We start from the raw sequence: 8,804 nt of genomic DNA, 5'->3' as shown, positions 1-8,804 counted from the left end.
AGGAGAAAATAGGCTCGAAAGTGGCAGACAACTCATTCGTTTTGTTTATCAGTGTATTTCTGGCATCAGATTAGCACTTAGCAGACAGTTAAGTGCTCCTTAGATAAGTTGCTTTTCGGTGTCTGTTTCCATGTTCCAGAGATACGAGGATCTATCACCTTGGTCTGAGATGGTTTATCAAATACTAAACCAATGGTACTGAGGACCAACTATACGCGGAAGTGCATCGGAAGCTATGGATGGCAAACAATGATATATTAACCCATGTCCCCTAAGAGGTTACCTATAAGTACATAACTACACATTCGAAAGATGTTACAGCATGTTGTCTATCATCCACCTGCCTTGAAATCTAGCTGTGTTTCCATCTCTAATCTAGTTAAGCTAGCCAAATGCCACACAAGAGACCACAAAGCCCATCTGTGCTCTGGGATAACTGTGCACAACACCCACGGCCTTTCTATGAGCAGGATTTGGCCCCTACAGCTCATCATCTGTTGCCAGGGCTCAAAGGAAGTTAAGGATTAAATAAATCTAGTTCTGTGTTCCTAGAGTGGTGTCCACGAGCCCATGAGGCCATAGTCACAAGGGCATGCTAGGCACATTCAGGGAACTGTTATGCTGTCTTTTGAATTAGTTTTAGTGACTCGTTTAAAATGCATCTGATATTAAAGCAAGTTCTTTCATTGTGTTTCAAGGGCTTTTTTCTCCTCATTCCAATGTCAGAAGTTTTATTCTAGGATAAAAGTCATGTCATTCCTTTTGGATCTCCTTTTTTGAAACCACATTATAGTTTTTGTTGGTTTGTTTGTTTTTTGTTTTTGTTTGTTTGTTTGTTTCTTTTTCAGGATAAATGTATTCATGGCTAAATTCTAAATTACGGAGTGACCAGAGTAGTATTGACATCTGGGACCAGATTTTTTTTTTTTTTTTTTAATGGAGGTTGTCCTGTGCATTGTAGGATGTTTAGTAGAATCCCTGGCCTCTGATACTAGATGCCACTGGAACACTCTCTCTTTGCAAAAAAAAAAGAAAAAAAAATGTCTGCAGATATGGGCTATATCTAGAGGTTCCTGGGCAGGGAACACTACCTGTTGTAGATCCTCACAAGCTATTCCTTGACCAAGAAGATGCCTTGAACTACCTACCAACTTCCCCAATAACTCTGTTCTCCTACTCCTATATAATTGTTTTTCACAACTCAAGGCAGATGTTACCAACAGAGACTAGATGCAGAGCTTCTAGAGAGTTCTCTGGGTGGAGGGTTATGTGAGTGGGCTTGCCGCAGATTTGTGTGGACGACTGGACTTGTAGGGGCATCTTCTGGACCAGAATTCCATTCTGCTGCCCCTACTTGCTCCTGAGGTTGCTTGTTATTGCCTGGACAAGGCAGAAGTAAACTCTTGTAAATGGATTTTTTTCCTCTGTTATTTACTGCTGTGAGTAGGGAGTGGCAAGGATGCTAAGAAATCAAATTACAGATTGAAAACAGGAGGCCAAGGCAGATGCCAGTGGAAGTACCATTGGCAAAGTAGGAATAAAGCCGTATCAGCTACCCTTTGAATAGTGTAAAAATTTCAGAAATAAAAATTTATGAGTTTGATTGGTGATCTCTGAGGATTTTTCTTTTTCTGCCCCCAAAGGTGATCTCGGTTCCCTTTTCAGAGGTACCACAGAATGTTCCTCTCTCACTTAAAACATAAAACTCTAGGGGGCGCCTGGGTGGCTCAGTCGGTTGAGCATCTGACTCTTGATTTTGATTCAGGTCGTGATCCCAGGGTCATGGGACCCTGCTGAGCATGGAGCCTGCTTGGGATTCTCTCTCTCTCTCTCTCTCTCTCTCTCTCTCTCTCTCTCTCCCCCCCCTTCCCCTCCCCCACTCTCTCTTTCTCTAAAATAAACAAATAAAAAATATTAAAAATGAAACTTTAGGTAAGAGAGTAGAGAGGTCAGGTTTTTGGTTTGTTTGTGGCTTTGGTTTTCTCTTGTTTTTGGTGGTGTTGTTTTGTTTTGTCTCGTTCTGCAGGCTTTTTTGACCAAAGTGAATGGAAATGAGTTAAGAAAGATGGGAGTGGGTGGGGTGGGGTGGCTGTGGGTCTTTTAGATCAATGCCTGGCTATGTCCTCACGGTCCCTCACTGTAAGCCTGGAGCACTGAGGGTGTGGAAATGGACAAGGGAAGAAAATCCTAAGAGGAAGGATGGGGGTTGGAACAGAGCCAGCACTCGTTGACCACTGTCAGTTGGTATCATCTCGTATATTGCCGATGAGACAACTATGTTTATTTCCTATTTATAGACGAGTGATCTGAGAGGAGAGAAGTTAAATGTGTCCAGGGCAGGAAAACCGGGACGCAGCAGAGTTGACATTCCGATCACGTAGCGTGGACTCCAAAACCCATTCTTTTCCATCATGCCCTGATGCCCCTGGACAAGATGAAGCGTCCATCATGTGCACCTCTTGTGGGGAGGAGAATGTTGTAGGGAGTCATCCTCTTTGAGGAGATGTGAAATATCACCCCAGTGTGTTATGATCACGTGCTCTGTAACTGCCAAGAAATTTGCATGTATTGATTACACCCTGGCTACAGAGGAAAATGTTTGACTGCCAAAGATTAATTAAAGTATCTGTCTGTCGTTTGCTACTTAAACACATAATGCCTAGCAAAGAAAAGGCTGATTAAAGTATGTAGTTACATGAAATCTTTCCAGATATGTTATTTTCTATTTAAAGAGACCATTTAAAATTTTATTTGTGGTTCCAGCATTTTGTTTCGCAAACGTTTCTGAGCCTCCCAGTGGCTGTGGAACGTGTTACAGAGATTTTACTGAAGTGATGAATTGCTTAAGAATAGTGAAGTAGAGGACCCTCAGTCTTGCTGCGGAATGTGACTGACACAGTTGTCTACACAGCCTCCCCCTCCCCATGGGTGCTGTAGAGCGTGACTCTGTGACCACCTCTTTTCCTGACACCACTGGCCTGCAGGGAGAGCCACCTCTGAACTTTTTAGTGAGGCTGGTGTCTTCTCATCAGTGCGTTCCCGATGGCCTTGGTGAAAGATGTCGTTGTTCTCCGGGCCACCCATGGAATGTGTTCCTCCGGTGGGTCTTCTAGAATCACATAATTTGTCCATTCCAGCATGTCCACACTGCTCCTCTGTTTATTCCTTTACCACCTGCCAGGGACAACCAGGCATTTCTGCATTGCTAACAGTGGACCATTGGTGGTTTGTTTTTGTTTTCGGTTTTGTTTTTTTTTCAGACTTCTGAGAGCGATGGCAGTAACAAGTTTGTCCAATTTCCGGGATTCTTGCTGAGATGTTAACTACCATTAGATAAAAGATCCCTAACTCAATGACACCTTGCTTATCCAGACTCACACTCCAGCCCCCTGATCAAGCACCCTCAAAATCACATCATAGGAGAGCCCCCTCCCCACCCCCCAGCTTCTACCAGTTCTTAGGTCCGTAGGTTTTTAAGTTCATGGTCTGTCTCTACCTTTATCAGACCCAGCGTGCCTCCAGCAGTGTTATGTTGAGATTCAATCTTAGTTATCAGCCTGGAAGCCAGAAGAAGTGGTGTGGACAGTTCTTGAGGGAGTACTCTGTTAGTTTCCTATGACCGTTGTAACCAATTTGCTGCCCGATTAGTGACAGAGAACAATACAAATTTATTGCCTCCAAGTTCTGAAAGTCAGAAGCCCTAAAATCAGGATGATTTGAAAAGTTCCTGGGAATTGTGAGACCAAGATATTAGTATGATCGTCAATACAATAGCTGCTTGTATTAGGGGGTGATGGTCAGAGAAGAGTGGAAAGAAAACCTCTGACCAGAAGTTGGAGGGTGAGGGCTGGAGGATGTCTTAGAATTTTGCAGACGGTAGCAAAGAGGAAAGAAGGAGGCAGATGTAAGTAAGAGGCATGAATTACCGAAGATGAGTTGTCAGGATAATGAAGTACCCCCCTTTCTGTTTTCCCAGAGTATGAGCATTTATCATGGACTGACCAATAATTACAGTAAGTGTGTGATAAATACTATCTCCCCTGGCAGACTGCGAGTACCTTGAAGACTCATTCATCTTTGTATCACCAGGATGTGGTTCAAAACCAGGGCCATATAAATATTCAATAAGAAACTGTTGCATAAATGGATAAGGAAAGGCTATCAGGAAATGAAAACGGGTATCACTGAATGATAAGCACCGCCAGCATCTTCACCTAATTTCACCAATTTTCTGACCATTCTACGTATGATGATTCCCATTTAAGAAACGAAGAGGTGGAAGCCTTGAGGGTTTACCTGAACTTGCCCGATTTCCTATCACCAGTAACAGCAGATATAAAGATACAAAGCAGGATGCTGGAATGGGGTGGGCATTGAAGTAGGAGATTCCTTTATTGAAGAGGGCTTTGATGTGGTTTTTAAAAAGCTTGGTGTTGGTGGACGTTGAAGGAGTTGGTGAGTAAAAAGATACAATTATTAAGATAATGAACTTCGAGATGATGTAGTGAGACTGTGGAGTAGTGGGTGGGGCTGGAATGGTCTAGAAATGGGTACCACATCAATTGAATACTGTATCAGCTGAATACAGGAGCACTCTCTTTCCCTATCTTTGGAAAGATAACAGCTACGAGAATGGATTTGAAAACCCAGGACATAAGCACTATTTCTTTGACATCACTTTCAGTTTTTTGAGAAACTATAGCACAATATAAGATGACAGAAAACCAAACTATTCTGGGTTTTAGTTATCTACTGCTATGTAACAAATCACCCAAAGATTATTGGCTTAAAAACAAGGAGCTATTTTATCTCACAGTTTATGTGGAATCTGAGAATGGTTTAGCTGGGTCCTGTAGCTCCCGGATTTTCACAAGGCTTCAATCAAAGTATCTGTCCAAGCTGCAGTCACCTTAAGGCTTAAGTGGGGCAGTATCTGGTTCCAAGGTCGGTCGCCATGCTGTTGGCAGAATTCAGTTTTTGGCAGGCCGTAGGACTAAGGGTCTCCGTTCCTTACCACTTGGCCTTTCCAAAAATCTCATAACATGGTAGCTGGATTTATCAAAATGAGCAAGTGAGAAAGAGTGAGAGAATGCCAGCAAAATGGCAGTCACAGTCTTTTATAACCTAATTTTAGAAGCAACGTCCCATCACTTTTGTCAGTTGGCATGAAAGCACTGAGATCAGCCCACCCACAATGGGGGCGTGGGGAGATTACACAAGAGAACGAATACCAGGAGGCAGGACCCGCTGCTGGCTGTTTTCGTGCTACAAAAGTGATTTGCTAGAGATATGATGCTCTCTTTCAAAGAAAGAATTGGAAGGGGCATTGCTCGTGTAGGGCTTAACACGGGATAGATGAGGAATAGGTTATGAAATAAATCACTTGGATCGATAAAGAAATGGAATGATTTATTCAGACTCAGATTTACCTGTCTGAACCACCTTCTGCAGTGGGCTTTCTGGAAGGAAGTTAGCTGCAATCCTACCTGACCCTTTCAGGGGAAGTATTGGTTAAGGTAGAAGGTAGGACTTCTCAGTGTGTTGTCCACATTTGTGGACATTTGATTACAGATTTGAAATTTTTTTTCGTGTTTTTCCGTGATGGCTCTGCTTTTTGCAAATCATATCAAATGGTTCAATAATAAAGGTATTTCTTGTGTTTCTGGAACCTTGGGTAAGTGTGGAAATATACATTCTATGATTGGACAAGTTTTTTTCATGGTCTTCAGTGGTCAAAGAGTAGCAATGACTGAGATAAGGTCTTATATACACTGATGGTCTGTTGAAGACATTCAGTAAAGAAGATCCATTTTTGTTAATGGAAAAGTACATGGTTGTTATTCTCTGAAACCCAGGGCCTTGTTACTGTGGATCTAAAGGGAATCTTATTTTTTTTAAATGTGTATTTATTTATACAGTGCGTGCAAGCAGCGGGAGGGGCAGAGAGAGAGAGAGAGAGAGGGAGAGAGAGAATCCCAAGCAGGTTGTCAGTGCAGAGCCCAACACGGAGCTTGAACTCGTAAACTGTGAGATCATGACCTGAGCCAAAGTCAAGAGCTGGACACTTGACTGACTGAGCCACACAGGCACCCCTAAAGGGAATTTTAAAGGTCTTTTACAGCTTTGCGGGAGACAAATGCAGTCAAGACTCTAGCTTATCACAAAGGTGCTTTGATGATTTAATGATAAAAGAATAGTCTCTTGAATAAATGGGGCTGAGACAACTGGATGTAATAGAATGAAGTTAGATCCCTATCTCATACTGCAAAAATGAACTCAAAATGCATCAAAACCTAAATACAAGAGAGCTACAACTATACTACTCTTAGAAGAAAACAGAGGAATAAATCTTTGTGACCTTGGATTAGATCATGGTTTCTTAGGACACCCAAGGCAGAAGTAATAAGATTAATTTGACTTCATCAAAATTAAAAGCTTTTGTGCTGCAAAGGACATCAGTGAAAAGACAGTCCGCAGATGGAGAGAAAATATTTGCAACTCATATATCTGATAAAGGACTTGCATAAAAATACATTAAAAACTCTTAAAACAACTCAATTAAAAAAAAGACAAATAACTCAATTTAGCAGGCAAAGGATTTGAATGGATAATAAATAAGATATAGGGAAGGTCAATAAACACGTGAAAAGATCCTCAACATCATTAGTCATTAAGGAAACGTAAATCAGAACCACAACGAGATGCCATTTCACATTTACTAGGATAGCTATAAAGAAAAAAAAAACAGACAATAAAAAGTATTGGTGAGTACAGAGAGAAATTGGGTTCTTACACCTTGGTGGTGGGAATGTAAGCTGGTACAGCTGCTTTGGTAAATAAACGGTTTGGCAGTTCCTTTAAAAATCAGACACGGAGTTAGCATAGGATTTGGCAATTCCACACCTAGGCACATACCTGACAGAATTGAAAACATTTGGACATTTATCTGCACAAAAACTTGAACGTGAATATTCATTGTAGCCTGAATGTGAAAACGAGTATCTATCAACAATGTATAGATATAGATAAATAGGTGTTTATAATGTAGATTAACACTAGAATATTATTTGGCCATTAAAAAAATGAAACGTTGATACCTGCTATGACATCAGCGAACCTTGAAAACATTGTGCTGAGTGAACGGATCCAGACACAAGACATCACATATTCTATAATTGCATTTATATGAATTGTCCAGAATAGGCACATAGACACAGAGAGAAGGTCGATTCGTGGTGGCTGGGGTGGAGGGGAGGGAGGAAAGATGAGTGACTGTTAGTGACTCTGGGGTTTCTTTCTGGGGTGAGGAAAATGTCCTGCAATTAGTGGTGATCAGTGCACAACTTTGTGAACATACAAAAAAACACTGAATTATACACACTGAAGAGGTGACCTTTACAGTATGTGAATTATATTACAAAAAAGCTGTTATTAAAAAAAACCAAACTCTCCCCCAGGGCGCCTGGGTGGCTCAGTCGGTTGAGTGTTCAGCTTTGGCTCAGGTCATGATTTCATGATTCGTGGGTTCGAGCCCCGCGTCGGGCTCTGTGCTGATGGCTCAGAGCCTGGAGCCTGCTTCGGATTCTGTGTCTCCCTCTCTCTCTGCCCCTCCCCAGCTCCAGCTCGCTCTCTCTTTCTCAAAAATGAATAAGTAAACTTAACAAACTATTTCATTTCTTCCAAATCTTGAAATTGACTAAAATAAGCAGTAGTCTGGACTATGTCGTAGGTGCCTGTGAGCCAACCTTGACCAACTGATTTTAATTTTAATTTTAATTATTTTTAGCTTTTGACCAACTTAAACATTTAGCTATTGGCATTCCATTCCACGTTTCTTAGTTATATTACATCCTGTTGAAGGTATCTGACAATACCACAGATACTGCCACAACAACCTAACTGCCTATCATTCAAAGAACTGGAGAGTTCCATCCAGCGTGAATATAAAGGCCAGGAAAAGAATCCATTCTTTGTCATTTCAGTGTTTTGAGTCTCATTAACATTTTGTTCCTAAAGATGAGTACTGTAACAAATGTAATTAGATGAGATGCTAGCACTTGTCACTTAGACTCTCGTAAGAGAAAGCTCAAGTTTTACCATCTCTTGCCCCGGAATTCTCAGTTCTGTTTTTAAAAGTAGCAGTAATTGTTTCTCAAGCATAGGATCAGACGTGTTTAATACATTCGAAAACACTCTATTTCTACGCGTAAGATATACAATGACAAAAACTCAAAATGCCCACGAAGAGGGTATTAGCACACATGACAGCTTAGTTTTTGATTTGGCAATTTTCTGCTAAATTCAAAGCAGCTGGGGAGAGTAGCAAGTAACAAAATAAGACAGATTTATGGAGCCCACACATGGCAATATTTTTGTGTAAAATTAGTCAAAATCATTATACTTGTAGATGAAGAGATGGATTCCAACATTTTTTAAAGAGCAATCATATTTGGTCTCAGTGAACTGGAAGAACTGAGCAATTTATTGGATTAGTTGATCACCAGCATTGTAACTCACAATAAAATCTGAGGAAGTCGGCCAAGCATTGGCTCTAGAAGATTAGGATAATAATACATCGATTTCCAATAATTAGAATTCAACCCATATTGCACTCTATCTTCACAACCAAGGAAATGAGGAGAAATGAACCATGAGAATTTTCCATTGGAACATCTTTAGTTTGCTCTTACATATCACTAAAAGTTTCTGATAACAAAGAATGGGCAGACATAAATGTGCCTCGTTTTAAGAAAATTCAGTTTACAATAGTTCACACTTAAAATATAATCGGGAGAAATGGCTGA

Source organism: Panthera pardus, unplaced genomic scaffold (genome assembly GCF_024362965.1).
Source record: "Panthera pardus isolate Hobbes unplaced genomic scaffold, ASM2436296v1 HiC_scaffold_3, whole genome shotgun sequence".
Taxonomy (NCBI): Eukaryota; Metazoa; Chordata; class Mammalia; order Carnivora; family Felidae; genus Panthera; species Panthera pardus.
Note: the sequence above shows the minus strand (reverse complement) of the source record.